The following is a 15774-nucleotide window of genomic DNA, read 5'->3' as shown; positions in this document are numbered from 1 at the left end:
CCCAACAGCTGCGGGCCGGGGCCCTGGGGTCGGGGTAAGGGCGGGAGGCGACGCTCCTCAGGTGTCCCAGGGCCCGTTATGTGCTGCGGGAGGCGAGGGTCCGCTGCCCGGCGGAGCTTTTGCCCCCGCCTGTTAAGCCCGGCGTTTGCGAGCCCTTGGGCGCGGTAGTGTGCTGCCCTGGGACGGCTGCTTCTCGCCACTGCCGGGCGCTGCTCGACGTGGGCCGGTCTTTGTCCCGCCCCGGCTCCTTGGGCCCCGGGGTCCCAGGTCCGCGCACACCTTGGTTTCAGAGAGCAGATCCCTTCCTCCCCGCTCTTTTTCCCCCTTGGGGCCTCTTGGCTTCACCGCATGTAAACATGATTTTGCTGTCTGTAACTACGCGTTTTGCGTGGTTTTGTGGGTTTTGCACTTATTCCACTCCTACGCGTACACGCAACCGGGAACAGCTGCTGAGGAGCAGACTGGCCGCCGCAGACTGGTTTTGGAGTGGCTGTTTTTTTTTTTTTTTTCCTTTAAAAATGATCTCGTGCTGTTTACCTATTTTAAAAATCAACTGAATTTTGCAATATTGCTTATAATTTAAATCTGTTATCCTAATCACTGATCGATTTGATTCAGCAACGGATATAAATGTAGAAACTTGAAGTTGGAAGCTATCTGTTAATTAATTCTGTTAGTTGTATTAAGAAGCTAACCCCCACTCCCCCAAGAAAAGATAAAAGTGCAAGATGTTTGGTGCAGCAGGTATTTGGATTTTTTACGATTGTAAAATGGCTGTCTAATTGTGCTCATTTTTAAGACAATAAAAGTACTTGCTGGAGCTCAAGTTTCCGTATTATATCCATATTTTCATATTGCAGTAATAAGGAAGTGTATTCAGTGAAACACGGAATTCAGTTTTTTGAGAAAGGATTCTGTTTTCCACTTTTCCCCTACCCTATATCCCAATTGTTCTTCGAGAATGACTGCACCAAGCTGAAACTTGCAACTGCAAAAAAGAAATTAGTTTGAAGGTGCAGATTTGTTTCTTGGCAAATGCATCGAGTTTGACAGTAGAGTTTTTACTTCGTGTAATTTAACTAAAACCTATTCAACTATTAATCCTCCATTTTCTTTTCCTAAAATGATCCTCCAGCTTGGATTAGCCTTGATGTGGTTCTTATCTCTGTTCTTTCCGGAAATTATTCAATTTCCCCACCAAAATATATAGGAAAAAATTTTTATACTCTTACCTCCAGTCCCCAAAGCCATTTGCCATTATATAAGGTGAGCAGAATAAGATTTTGGTAAAAATATTCTGATTATAAAATTTTCCATTATCATCACTGGTTATTATATTCATTGTCTTATGACTGTAGTTTTTCCTAATTATATAATGTTAAAGCTATAACATGAATTCAGTTTTTCTAAAAGCCAAGTGAACTGAAATGTATGCCTCTTCTATTTAGAAAAATTTCTTGTGTTTGTTAATCATGTTGGATTCTACAAACTTTTTTTTAAGGACACAATATCTTTATTAATTAATTAATTAAGTGGTGCTGAGAATCAAACCCAGTGCCTCACATGTACAAGGCAAGCTCTCTATGGCTGAGCTATAACCCCAGCCCCCCAAACCTTTTTTTTTTTTTTTAAATAAAAGATATCAGGTTATAAACCAAGCCATGTGACATAAGTAATGAAATAAATTTATCAGATATGAACTGAAGAGAGGGGAGAGCAGTAAGGGGAAGTTATTTTTATTGGCCAGGGTATAAAAATTATGAATATTCCTGCAATTGATTTTTGAATACCTATTAGTTGAGGAAAGATCTTTTTTCCACCCTTAAATAGTTTGGTTTACCATCAAAAGAGTGAGAAATCGAGAGAGACTCGCTTTATTAATTACCTGATGATATTTCAAAAACAATGGGGAACAATGCCATGTTCAAAAAGGAAGAGTGGAATTCCCCAGGTGTTGAGGCGCTTTCTTGGTCCTATTTAGCCAGTGCTATGGTAGATTTCTGGGAGGGTATTGGTAGATGAGGGGTTTACTGGGTTGCAGAGAGAATGAATACAATGGAAGACAGATGTTTGCAAAAGCAGTAACTATAATTTATAGTTAAATAGGTGGGGGTTCTTCTAAGAGAAGTTCTAAAGCCAACTTTGAGTTACTCCAAGACTTGTATACTAGGTAGGATTCTTTGAAGTACTATCAGTTGGTGTAATAAGTAATAATGTTAGTATTCAGAAGTCTCAATTGTCAAGTAAGATATTGAAATAGGAAATAAGGGCTGCAGATTTGTCTTGGAATTATCTGGAATAGATAAACCCATACAGGAATGGTGGCCACATCTTATTCTGAAGAGGCATTCAATAGCAGAGCAAATATTTGAACTCAGTACTAAAAGAAAACTGGCAACTGAAGATAATAGGTTTGGATTGTTATATGCCTTTTGTTTTAGCAGTACTGGGGAGTGAACCCAAACTCACTCAACCTCTGAGGTAAAATCCCAGCCCTTTCTGTTTTTTTGAGACAAGGGTCTCTCTAAGTTGCTGAGGCTGGCCTTGAACTTGCAGTCCTCCTGCCTTGGCCTCCAGAGTTGCTGGGATTATAGGTGCTTACCACTGTAATACCTATCTTGATATGTTATCCTTTTTAATGGTTAAATCTTTGAAACAAAGCAAAACTTTTTATTATAGTGTAGAGGTTAGAAAAGAAATTTTAGAGCCATACTACTTAGATGCAGATTTTGGTCCCCTCTGTAATTATCTGTGTGACCTTGGGCAAGTTACTTCATCTTGCAATTTTTCATCTCCTAATGATTATGAGGATTAAATGAGTTAATACAATAAGCTCTTAGAACTGCACCTGGCATTGTGATTGTTCCATAAATAATAGCTACTGTTCTCATCAATGTCATTATCATTGTTATTTACTGTAGGAAATAATCATAAAATAAGAATTTTAGAAAACTATTGAAAATAATCATAATAAAACTTGCCAATAACAGGAACAGGACTTTGCAATAATTGCTATTAATCCCTTTGGTTGCATTTTCCTCCAATATATTTTCTGAATTTATTTGATTTTTTTAATACAGTTAAGATTTTGCTATTATGAATAATTTTGTATTTTTTTTAACCTGGCATCATAAGCATTTTATTATGCTATTGACTTATTTTGTCAGCTTTTCTTATGGGCACGTAATGTTTGTGTGACTCTCTCATAATTAAAGAGCTTTTTTTTTTTTCAATTATAAAAGAGTACGGTGAGCATGCTTGTTCATAAAACAATTTATGTGTTTTGTATTGTTTCTCTAAAGTGAAAATATTAGGGCAAAGTATGTGATCATCCAAAGTTTATGGTCTGTATTGCCAAATTGCTTTTATTTAAAGAAATATAAAAATGGTCTTAAAGTAAATTGGAGCAACACAGATTTATTGACCCTATTGAACTGGGGTAAAAAGAAAGAGTGAATTAACATTTTTTTTTTTCTTGTAATGTCTTAGGCATTTTAGCATACATTGTTACTTTTACAAGCATTATTTTTATGCTCCTCTGGTATAAATGGAAGTTACTTCAAATTTTACTTTTTGGAGAAGGAAGATTAGATAAGTACTTTGCCCTCTCAGTGTTCAAGCCTGAATCTGAATCTAGATCTGCCTGATTGAAAGTGCATGCTTACTTTGTATTGCTTATATACTATACATATTCAGAATCTTATATAAGTAATTATAAATTATAGACCACATTATTGAGATAGTTAATTGAGCTGGAAATAATGAAGAGTCACAAAGTTAAACCAGATAGAGCTTTACTTTCTATGTTCATTTTAGGAAAGGATAAAAAGAAATCCTTACCTGAATGAGATAAAATTGTTAATGAATATATAAAGCAGGATTCTAAAATCAATGCAGTAAGTATTTTAGGATGCAGCATTCTTTGTAATGATATCAGTACAAATATGAAAAAAGAAATTATCAAAATTTGTTTAAATTTGGTGACTCAGAGAAGTTAAAGACCCATTAAATAATTAATTGAAAAATACACTTGGTAAAATCCCTGGTAAAGTTGATGAAATTCTTAATGGAGAAATAAGCAAAAAAAAAAAAAAATTAATGGAAATGTTCCAGGTAAGGAGAATAAAGGGAACTAATTTTATACTGAAAAATTAAGCAAAGATAGAAATATAGGGGCTGGGGATGTGGCTCAAGCGGTAGTGCGCTCGCCTGGCATGCGTGTGGCCCGGGTTCGATCCTCAGCACCACATACCAACAAAGATGTTGTGTCTGTCAAGAACTAAATAAATAAATAAATATTTTTAAAAAAGATAGAAATATATACAGATTTTTTTTTTTTGATACCAGGGATTGAACTCTGGGGTGCTTAACCACTGATCCACATCCCCAGCCCTTTTTTGTATTTTATTTAGAGACAGGGTCTCACTGAGTTGCTTAAAACCTTGCTAAATTGCTGAGGCTGGCTTTGAACTCTTGATCCTTCTGTTTCAGCCTCCAGAGCTGCTGGGATTACAGGCGTGCACCACCACGCCTGACTAAAACATACAGATTTGAGTGCATTTTATAATGGACTCTGAAGACTTTAGTAAAATAATTATCTTTATCCTAGATGCATAAATCCTACCATAGATGAAATTGTTCATCTCGGAAAGTCAACGTCCTGTTGCTTTTGTCTTTACTGAGGAAGGCATTAGAGAAGAGAGGTATTTTAGTAAATCATGAATATATACTAAATAAATGATTATGAATAGATGGTATCCACCAGATATTAAAGAAATGAACATAAAATTTTGGAACCATTGATCATTTGTGTTTTTGAAAAATACTCGATAAACTGAAAATGTAAGTTGTTTATTTTAGCTGGAACATAGGAAAAGAGGGAAAGATGACAAACTACAAAAAACTTTGCCGTTTATTAGTGCCAGGATTATCTTTTGTCCTCCATAGATTTTTGTACCAGTGGGGAGAGAGAAGTAAACATTTGAGTGCAGGCACAGGTTTTGTGATATAAATCTGTACAGGCCCCAAGGAGGGCTACCATAGACTCCTTGAAGAGAGTGGAGGAGTGGTGGGCCAACTAGGCATTTCAGGGACCTGAAAAGTATAGAGCAGGATCCACAAACTTTCTCTGTAAAGGGCTAGATAATAAGTATTTTCTACTTCATGGGCCGTAACAACTCTGCCATTGTAGTACAACACAGACAGAAGGTGAGAAAACTAATGGATGTCGCCAGATTTGACTGGAGGGCCTTAGACAACTTCTAAAATACAGTACAGAGTTTGAGGCAGCCTGGGCAACATAGTGAGATCCTGTCTACAATACTATTACTACTACTACTAATAATAATAATTTAATTTTTTCTTTCTTTAAAACACAGCACAGGGGGATTTGAGGAGGAGACAACCTCCTGAGCCTTGTGTTGCCCTAACATGAACCATTTGAAAGATTTGAAATCAGGAAATTTCATTATTTGTATGAACCATTAAGAAAAGAATAAAATAGTTTTAAAGCATTACATATCAATAAGAGAAAAACAATTCAGTTTTTTAAATGAGCAAGTTCACAGAAAAGAAAGTAGAGCTATCAGTAAACATGAAATAATGCTCTACTTTACCAGTAGGAAAATACAAAATAAAGCAGTATTTTTTCTCCTATCATACTAAAATGTTTTGCTAGTATGTTGACACTTTGTAGGGAAACTCTAAATTGGATAATTTGGATAAATCATTACAACTATTTTAATTGTAAAGTAAAATCATGTTTGACCTAGCAGTTTCCATTTCTTAGAGAAACACATGGTATATCAAGAGCTGTTGTGTATTAGGATGTCTTTGTCAGTAACCACGGAGCCTCTGTACTTTCAGATCACTTTTCATTTCCTGCACTCCATTCATCAGAGCCTATTCTTATTGGGTGTGATGGCACACGACTACAATCCCAGCGACTTGAGAGGTTGAGGCAGGAAGATCACAAGTTCAAGACCAGCCAGGACAATTTAGTGAGACTCTTGTTTGGAAATAAAATTTTTAAAAGAAGGCTGGGGATTTAGCTCAGTGGTAGAGCACTTTCCTAGCATACCTGAGGACCTGGGTTCACCCCCAGTACCCAGCCGCATATTCTTTTCCCCTAAATCTGTCTTCTCTGTCTCTGTCTTTTAAAACAAAACAAAACAAAACAAAAAACTTCTCCAACTCTTCAACCCCTTTGGAATTTACTGTCCATCATTTGCAAAATCCAGTCTCAACCTATTCTTAAATATTCCCTTCATTTTCTTTTTCTGATTCAAATCTTACTCTTCCACTGTGTAGTTGTGCCTGGTTTTGTTTGTTTGTGTGTTTGTTTGTTTACATAGCTTTCCTTACCACTGTTCTGGAGATGGGAAAGGTGTCTACCACAAATCTCCTTGCTGCTTTCAGACTGTTCTCTCTCCTTTCTCCCTAAAAATCCTAGACTTTGGGTTATATCATAAAGGCCCAAGTGCCACCCAGAATTTTATATTGATCTAGAATGTATGTGTGTGTGTGTGTGTGTGTGCGCGCGCGCACGTGCGTAATGAATAAAATGGATATATATATATATATATATAAAATAGATCTTTCCAATACCCTGGCCTCTTTCCCTAGACATCTCTTTCAGTGCTCTTCCCATCTACCCTATCTCAGCCAGTCATTTCCACAAAGATATCCTCTTTGTATTGTCAACAACTGCCATGCTTCCAAAGGTACCATTTCATGTTGTTCTACTCTGTGACCAGTGCTTCCTAGTTTTGAAGTTCATTCATAGTGCCTCAACCCTAACCATCTTCTGCTCTGAATGGAATCTCCAGTCCATTGATCCTGTTACTATTGTTCTCACTTACCTTCTTGATATTTCTACTTCCTTTCATGGGGAATTTACTCAGCTTAAATTCCATGGTTAATTGCTTTGGATCTCATTCCTTACTCTTTGCTTGTTTGGCAAGACCAGGGTTGTAGTTAAAACCAAGCTTTTTTTTTTTAATATTTAATTTTTAGTTTTAGGTGGACACCGTATCTTTGTTTTATTTTTATTTGGTGCTGAGGATTGAATCCAATGCCTCATACATGCTAGGTGAGCACTCTACGACTGAGCCACAACCCCAGCCCCAGAAAAACCAAGCTTTTTGAGTGTGCTTGCTTGTGTAGCTGAGTGTGGCCAGAAAAAAGCACAGGATCACACATGACCATAAACCTCAAGTGGGTCCTTCATGCTGCCTGGTGGTCCTGTATTTTCCTAGTCTGTTCACCCCACGTTTCTGAGTGACTATTTTCATGTTTTCTTTTCCTCAGATGTCCTATAACTCTCTTCCCATCCTCACTTTAAGCTAATGACCTTGGTTTCTACTTTGTAAAAAAATTAATTAGAATTTCACAGACTCGGGGCTGGGGTTGTGACTCAGCAGTAGAGCACTCGCCTAGCACGTGTGAGGCGCTGGGTTCGATCCTCAGAACCACGTAACAATAAATAAAGACATTGTGTCCAACTACAACTAAAAAAATATTTTTTCAAAAAAGAATTTCATAGATTCACCACCCCACAAACCTGCTAGTGTATGTGGTAATATGTGCTGTCTTCCTGCCTGTTACCTTAGATTAACTCCTCCTGTTGACATCTGCAATGTTTTGAGGACATTGCTTTAGCCTCTCTTACATCACCCATTTTCTTCTCTTATTGAATCATTTCTACTAGCAACAGACATGTTATTACACTCATTCCTCAGTATGTGTGGGAGATTGGTTCCAGGACATCTGCCTCACAGGGTAGCAAATCCATAGTTGGTAAGTCCCTTATATAAAATGGCATAGTATTTGCATAGAACCTATCAGATTTTTTTTTAATCATCTCTAGATTACTTACAATACCTAATGCTATGTCAATGGTTGTTATAGTCTTTATGGAGTAAAGATAAGGAGAAAAGTCTGTATTGTGTTTCATATAAACACTGTTTTTTTTTTTTCCTAATAATTCCAATCTGCTTTTAGTTGAATCAATGGATGTGGAACCCACAGGTACAGAGAACCAACTATTATTTCTCTTTAAGAAGAAGAAAGCATTTGACCCACTCTTCACTACTCATTTCCCCAATTTATTGGTTTCTTCTCCAGCACTTTACTAATCCTTCTCCAGTCAGGCCTTTGCCTGCACCACTCTTGCAGAGCTGTCTCATTAGGTTTTTCAGTAGCCTCCATATTGCTGAGTGCCAAATGTCTGATTCACTTCATTGTACTTAACCTCTAAGCCACATTTGACACAGCTCTTTGCTCCCTTTAGTCTTAAAACACTTTCTGCATTTTTTCCAGATGTCACACACTCTTGGTTATCTCCTACTTCAAAGTTGGCTCCTTGTAATTCTCCCTTGCTTTGCTCTTCACTGGCCTCTTAATGTTAGAGATCTCTAAGTTTCAGTCCTTTTTTGTTTTGTTTGTTTGTTCCTATCTGCACTTCTTCCATTAGTAATCTCATTCAGTCCCATGGTTTTAAATACCTTCTAAATGTCAGTGATGCCCAAAATTTAGATCTTTTGCCTCTCTCCCTAATTTCAGTCTCATATGTACAACAGCCTATGCAACTTCTCTACCTAAATGTTAAAATGATAGACAACAAACTCAGCATATCCAAAACTAAATTCATAAATTTATTCTCCAAAACCTAACCACAGATTTCCCTATTGCTGTAAATGGCAATTCTGTCCTCTAATTAATTCAGGCCAAAAAGGTGTTACTCTTGATTTTACTTTTTCTTTCACTCTTAAAATCCATTTTAGGAAAAAGTTTTAGGAAAAACTGTTTTCTGTGTCATCAAAATATATTCAAGATCCTACCATGCTTCTCCACAGCTACCATCACCCTAGTCCAAATCATTATCATTATCACCTGTTGGATTATGGTAATATGTTACTACCTGATCTGTCCATTTTATTCTAGCCCCTCCCAGCAGTATTTTCTCAATTCAGTAGCAGAGTTAAGCCTTTTACGAACTAAGACAGTTGTTCCCTGTTATTTTTCTATTCAAAGCCAAGTAGTAGCTCCTACTCTGGTCTTAAAAGTATTTATCCTTCTGTAACTTATAAGTTGAAGTCCTAACATCCAAGGTGATAGGTAATATTCAGAAAAAGGGCCTTTGGGGGTGATTAGTTCACAGCAGTGGAATCCTCATGAATAGGGATAGTGCCCTTTATAAAAATTGCCTGAGATCCCTTGCCTCTTGTCCCTTGAAGGACACAGCAAGGAGCCTTCTGTGTGCCAGAAAGCAGACCAGATTCTAAATATGATTGTGGATTTCCCAGACTCCAGAACGGTGGAATAATTTCTGTTGTTTATATGCTATCTAGTTTATGATTTTTTATTATAGCAGCTTGAGTGGATATTCTCTCCTTCACTCAGAAAATCTAATCCTTAAAGTGGCCAGTAAAGCTCTATATGATCTGCCCAACCTGCTACCCTTTCTCCTTAACTCTTTACCTCATTTCCTACTACTCCTTTCCCTCCTTGCTCATTGGCCTCATTTCTATATCTCTACTATCTGGAATGTACTTAACCATATCTGCTTGGCTTGGTAACCTCACCTCTAAATCTTTACTCAGATCTTACCTTTTTTAAACCCTCTGTTTAATACTACTGTTTCCTCCCGGACCCGTCCTAACCCATCCTGGATGCATTGTTATTTTTTACATAGCACCTACCGAATTCTAATGTCCTATATTAGGGACCAACAAGCTGGACCCCCCATGGCCTATTTTTGTACAGCCTCCGAGCAAAGAATGGTTTTTACATTTTTAAGGTCTGTAAACAAGGCAAAGAATATACAAAACATATGTGGCCTGCAAAGCTTGAATATTTATTATTGGCTCTTTTCAGAAAAAGTTTTTATTTTATTCTCCTTGTTGTCTTTCTCCTCCTCAAGAATGCAAACTCTAATAAGGCAAAATTCCTTATTTGACTTATTGCTGTATCCACAGCAACTATAGCAGTGTCTATAATGTAGTAAGCTTTCAGTAAATATTTTTTAAAAGGAACTTTTGTGGTACAAAATTTTAAATAGGTTGAGTATTCATCATTAAATTACTGTAATTAGTAATGAAATAGACCTATATATAATAGCTTGGAAAACCAAGCTGTATTTTGAAAAACAGTTTGTTAGAGAACAGAAAGAGCTCTCCAAGAATATATATCAAATGAATACCAGAATACCTTGGGCTGGGTCAGAGGGGACAGGATTACAAGAGGTAGTTGAAAGGAGCTTGATTATCATCCATATTGTTTACTTTTCTTTTTCTTTAATAATGAGAAGTAGTCACATTAATTTTTCATTTATAGATTTTTTTTAAATGAAGCAAGAGGAAAAGCAAACAAATATTCAAGGAAATAAAGCAGTGAAAGAAAATGGAGGGTAATGGGGTGAAGAGGGAGGAGCACATTGCCTTTCTAAAATGGCATACCTAACCAGCAATCTGAAAGAAGAGGAGGAGTGAGCAATATATGTACTTGGGAAAAGAGCATGCAAAAGTAAAGGTTCTTAGTTCAGAACAAGCTTAGCATGATCAGGAAACTGCAAGAAAACTGGTTTGACTGGAGAATGATAAACAAGGGGAACCCAGAGACTATAGAGTATGAATCTAGATAGGCATTGGCCCAGATTAGACATAGCTTTGTAGGCTATCAAAGGATATATAATGTTTTATTTTAAGTGTGATGGGAAGCCATAGGAAGATTTTGATGGGAAGACATGATAAATTGTAGGCTTAACTAGATCATTTTGCTATAAAGGAATAATAGAAGACAGGAAATCTATTGTCGCAGATTATGTTCTCAGCATGGCCTCTGGAACTCCCAGGTGGAGGAGGTGAATGGTCAGGTTCCAGGTGTATTTTAAAAGCATATTTTGATACTACTGGTAGACAGTTTGGATGAGGAATATAAGGGAATTCAAGGATGACCACTTAGTAAGGCTTGAACAACTAGATGAAAGCTGGTAGCATTTAGTGATAATAGGCCACTGGAGGAGGAACAGATTTGGGTAGGATGGAAAGGGAAACAAGAGTTTCAGCTTTGTATGGTGATTCATGCTTGTAATCCCATCAGCTTCGGAGACTGAGGCAGGAGGATTGCAAGTTCAAGGTAGCCTCAGCAATTTAGTGAGACCCTGTCTTAAGATAATTAAAAAGGATTGGAAATGGAGCTCAGTGGCAAAGTGCCCCTGGGATTTAAAAAAAAAAAAAGTTCTGTTTCAGCCAGCAAAGTATGAGATGCCCATATGCCCATTAAACAAACAAATGGATATGTCTTGTAAGATACTAGATACTTCAGTGTGAAATTTGGGATGCTGTTTAATGGCACAGGCTGGATGAGATAATATAGGTAGAGAAAAGAAAGGGGGCCCAGGGTACTTAGAGATAAGGGGAGCCAGTAAAGAAGACTATAACAAAGACCAGCTAGTGAAATAAAGGGAAATAGGGAAAACATGGTGTCATCAGCTAAGACGTGAAAGAGTGGTTGCCTGCGTTCAGCACTGTGAAGAACATAAAACGAGGCCAAGAAGAAATCACTGGGTTTGACAACAAGGAAATCCGCCTCCCAGGAGTGAAGTAAAGAAGGGGAGACAAGTTGGGTATGGTAAACTGCTCAGAAGACTTAGACAGGAGGATCACATATTCTACAACCGGCGTGGGCAACTTAGTGAGACCCTGTCTCAAAATAAAAAAAATAATTGGGCTGGGGGTATAGTTCAGAGGTAAAGCACCCCTGGGTTTAACCCCAAATACCACAAAAAGGAGAAAAAAAATAAAGAAAGGTATCACAGTGACTATGCACAATTTTAAAATGTTTCTGTGAGTAGAGGAGAGTAGAGAAATAGAGTAGGTGTGAGAGTGAACAAGGTTAAAGTAGGGTTTTAAAGATATTGTTATAAAATGATTTAAATTTTGCAGAGAAGCTGTGGAAATAATTCCCATGATAATAATTCCCAGAATTCCCATGCACAATTCACCTGGATTCACCAATTTGTAACATTTTGTTACATTTGTTTACTGTCCACTCCTGCCATGCTGTTAATTTTTTTTGAATGATGACCAAAGTAAGCTGCTTACATCTTTGCCTTTTAGCCCTGAACACTTTAATGTATGTATTATAAGAGCAACATATTCTCTTAGGAAACCATACGATATCAATTTTTTTATGGCCCATATTGCAATTTTGCTTGTTGTCCCAGTAACATCCTTTATACCATTTTGTTTTCTGCCAGTACACAATCCAGTGCAGGGTTTTACATTTAGTTGTCATGTCTTTTTAGACACAATGAGGTACTTTCTTTTTATTTTTTAAGCTAGAACTTTGCCATTTGAGAAAAATCCCTTGAGATGTAAGTACTATTAATTATCTCATTTCATAGATCACAGTTTAATTATTTTTCCATGACTAATAAGTGACATAGCCAGAACTCAAAGCTAAGCAGAGGGACTCCAGTATTGCATTCTTAACTGCACTATAGTATCTGCCATGTAGTGCCTGGAAAAATCTAAAATTCCTTATTTGAAGTGGACAGATAAGGCAAAAATATAGACCACAGGCAATGATCCTTATACCAAAAGGAAAATTTTTAAATTTTTTGTAGTGTAGTACTTCATAATGGTAGATCTGTTTAATATGTTATCCTGATAAGAACAGAAGGAAGAACAAGAAAAGTAATAATATTTCAAGTTTTATATAACTTTTTCAGACTTTGGTATAAATAATGTTTTCAGAGTTATTGGTACTGATTGCTTAGAAAGGTAAAATTAAATATTTAGATTAATTCTTTGATAAGATTGAGTTAACAGTATATGGACTTGTTCAAAAGGGTTCTGATCTGTTTTAGAGTTTGTTTCCACTTATAAAATGCTGATTGTCAAGCTCTTATTAGAAAATATTAAGATAATTTAGGAAAAGAGCATTGAAGAGTGAACCATTAAAACTATAGGTGCTCCAGAACAGGAATTAGAATGCTCAACTTGGATTTTTTTGTTTTATATAATTTTCTATCACCCAGTTTTGAGGACATAATGAAAAAGGACTTTCATTGCATAGAAATCCAAGTTATCATCAATTTTTTCTATAGCATTTGCAACCAAAGGTTATTCTTACTATTGAATGTGACTTCTATAAGAAATTATTTAAGGCAGGCACAGTACTGTGCCCTTGCATAGGAGCACATGTATTTGCCAGAGAATCAAGTGACATGTAACTCTTACTCAGGTAACTTAGTCGTCCCAGAACTACACTTGAACAATTGAACTGAGTACAAGTCTCCCTGCAGGATAGGAGGTATGTAGAGAATTTCAGTGGCAAGTATAAAAGAAAAGAAATAGGGCTGGCTTTTTTGTATGGAGTAGAAGCATATTTATTATTTACAGTCAATTGAATGTATTATTTCTGGAAGCTGAAAGGAACATGGTCTTTAGTTGTTTTATAGGTGAGGAAATAAACCAAATGAGTACAAGTGATTTATATGAGATTGCCCAGCTAAGCTTTTCTTAGTACAGAGAATGGAGAGTTGAGTCCCAGAGCTGTAATGAGTATTTTGATTCCTCCTGAAATTACACTGGGCTCATTCTTAGCTCCAAATAGGCTGTGGTTGTGAGTTCAAGTGTCTTCATTGCCTCCCCACATACCATCTTTCTGTTGTCCAACCCCTCACTCAAATAAATAAAGGTTGAAACAGTTGAGGCACTGTAAAGGTGAGGAATTTTCTGCAGTCGTATTTTAGTATAGATAGTAAGCTCTGAATCAGAGAAGTGGTATGGTACTTTAATATTTAGGGTAAGAATTTGATGGAGAAGAATAAGAACCAGTAGTAAAATAAAATGATGAGGCATAAAAAGTAAAAGGCTCTAATAAAAATTCAAGCTTTGTTTTAACTTTACCTTCTAGGGCTTTTGTTTTGGTATTTATACTTGCTGTTCCAGATACACAGCCAGCAATTTTAATTTATAAAACAATATACATATTCAAACTCCATTCTAGTTAAGGTTACGATCCTCAGCAGCCAGGGGAAAATTATTATTTCAGACAAAATCATTTTTTGATTCTAGGTAATACAAACTCCTGAACATCTCAATTTTTTTTATTGTTGTTGATAGAACTTTATTTTTATTTATTCATACGTGGTGCTGAGAATCAAACCCAGTGCCTCATATATTCTAGGCAAGTGCTCTACCACTGAGTTACAACCCCAACCTCCAAATGTTTTTTATTTGAATTCATCAGGTGCATAGCCATATTGAATTATTGGATTTAATAATTTAAATCCTAGGAATTTCCTAGTCATCACTCTCATTCCAAACTTTTTACAAATTACATTTGTAATTTCCAGCTATAAAATACTGCATATACAAGCACCTAATAAATGTTTAGTTTCTATTTAATATCAAGATTCCATAATCAAACTGGATGCAGTTGAGTGTGTGTGTTTATGTCCTAGCTACTTGAAAGGCTGAGGCAGGAAGTTTGCTTGAGCTCAGGATTTTGGGGCCAGCTTTGAGCCACATATTGAAATAGTGAGACCCCTGTCTTTTAAAAGAGAGGTTGGGGGGAATGAGAATCAAGAGTTGGCTGGCATTAAGTGTTTATTAATTGTAAATAATATGGATTAGTTGCTATGTGAAATTACTTTGTAAATTGAGATACCATTAGTAAAGACTTACTGTGTTTGTCCTTAACCGTACTCCAGGAAGATTTAGAAGCTAATTTTGTAAGAAATTAATTCATGTTTCTAAGAATCAGTTAGTGTAGTGTAAATAGTTTGCGCTTTTAAAATAGTTCATTAGACTCCTTATGTCTAGACTTAGAAGTGTATAGTCATGAGTGTGGTATATACCTAAAAAGACTTAAATAGGCACACCGAACTACACCATTCATTTTAAGTATAAATGTACATTTTCTTTCCATCTCTTTACATTTGTTGTATTTGCTTCCTTAGGCAGAAAAATACGTTAAGAATAACCCATTGATAATTCTAACAATATTTTAATCTTAAATGAACAGTTTTATTTGCTATTTTCTTAAGGTCTTAATTTTAAATTATTTATGAAATATGTTCCTAAAATAGGATTAAAATGGTGTATTACACAGTGGTTGATTATTAAGAAAAAGAGTACTAGAATATTAACTTTTTTCAGTTCAGTGTATGCTAAGTGATAAGTTTATTTGTAGGCATGCTTATTTACTTATAATTTATTTCTGCAATAGAGATTTTATTATAATGCTTATGGAATGTAATTTTTTCTTAAAATATTTATGGTTATAACTATTGAGAAAATCTGTTGAATTTATTACTGCAGAAGTCTCAAGAACCATTTTAGAAGAATTACAGGTTTCTTTTCTAAGCTTAAATTCATTTTTATTTGCTTTTCACTTTTATATCTTTGGGTTTTCTTTTATTAATTCTTCTTGGTCCAACATGTTGTTTGGGCTATTTTTTTTCTACATGTTATTTCCAGAGTTGTGCATCAGTATTTTGAAAACTAGGAAATTGATGAAAGATGCTTGTTATTTCTTTTGAAATTCAAATTCAGTGAAATTTTGTCATTTGTTCTTGTTTTAATTTTGTAGTAGTATTACTGTTTCTGTATATATTTGTTAACTATTTACTTTTTTTTTTTTTTTTTTAACCAGGGATTGAATCCAGGGGCACTTAACAACTGAGCCACATCTCCATCCCTTTTATATTTTTATTTATAGACAGGGTTTCGCTGAATTGCTTAGGGTCCTGCTAAATTGCTT

At 35.9% G+C, this 15774-nt stretch overlaps 1 protein-coding gene across 2 annotated transcripts in view; it reads left to right on the top strand.

The window, feature by feature from the left end:
* Tnpo1 (transportin 1) overlaps positions 1 to 15774 on the top strand; it is an 86702-nt gene that overhangs the window by 220 nt on the left and 70708 nt on the right. The window lies entirely within an intron of this gene.

This window comes from Marmota marmota, unplaced genomic scaffold (genome assembly GCF_001458135.2).
Source record: "Marmota marmota marmota unplaced genomic scaffold, marMar, whole genome shotgun sequence".
In the NCBI taxonomy this organism is placed as follows: Eukaryota; Metazoa; Chordata; class Mammalia; order Rodentia; family Sciuridae; genus Marmota; species Marmota marmota.
This window is presented reverse-complemented; position numbering and strand designations above follow the sequence as displayed.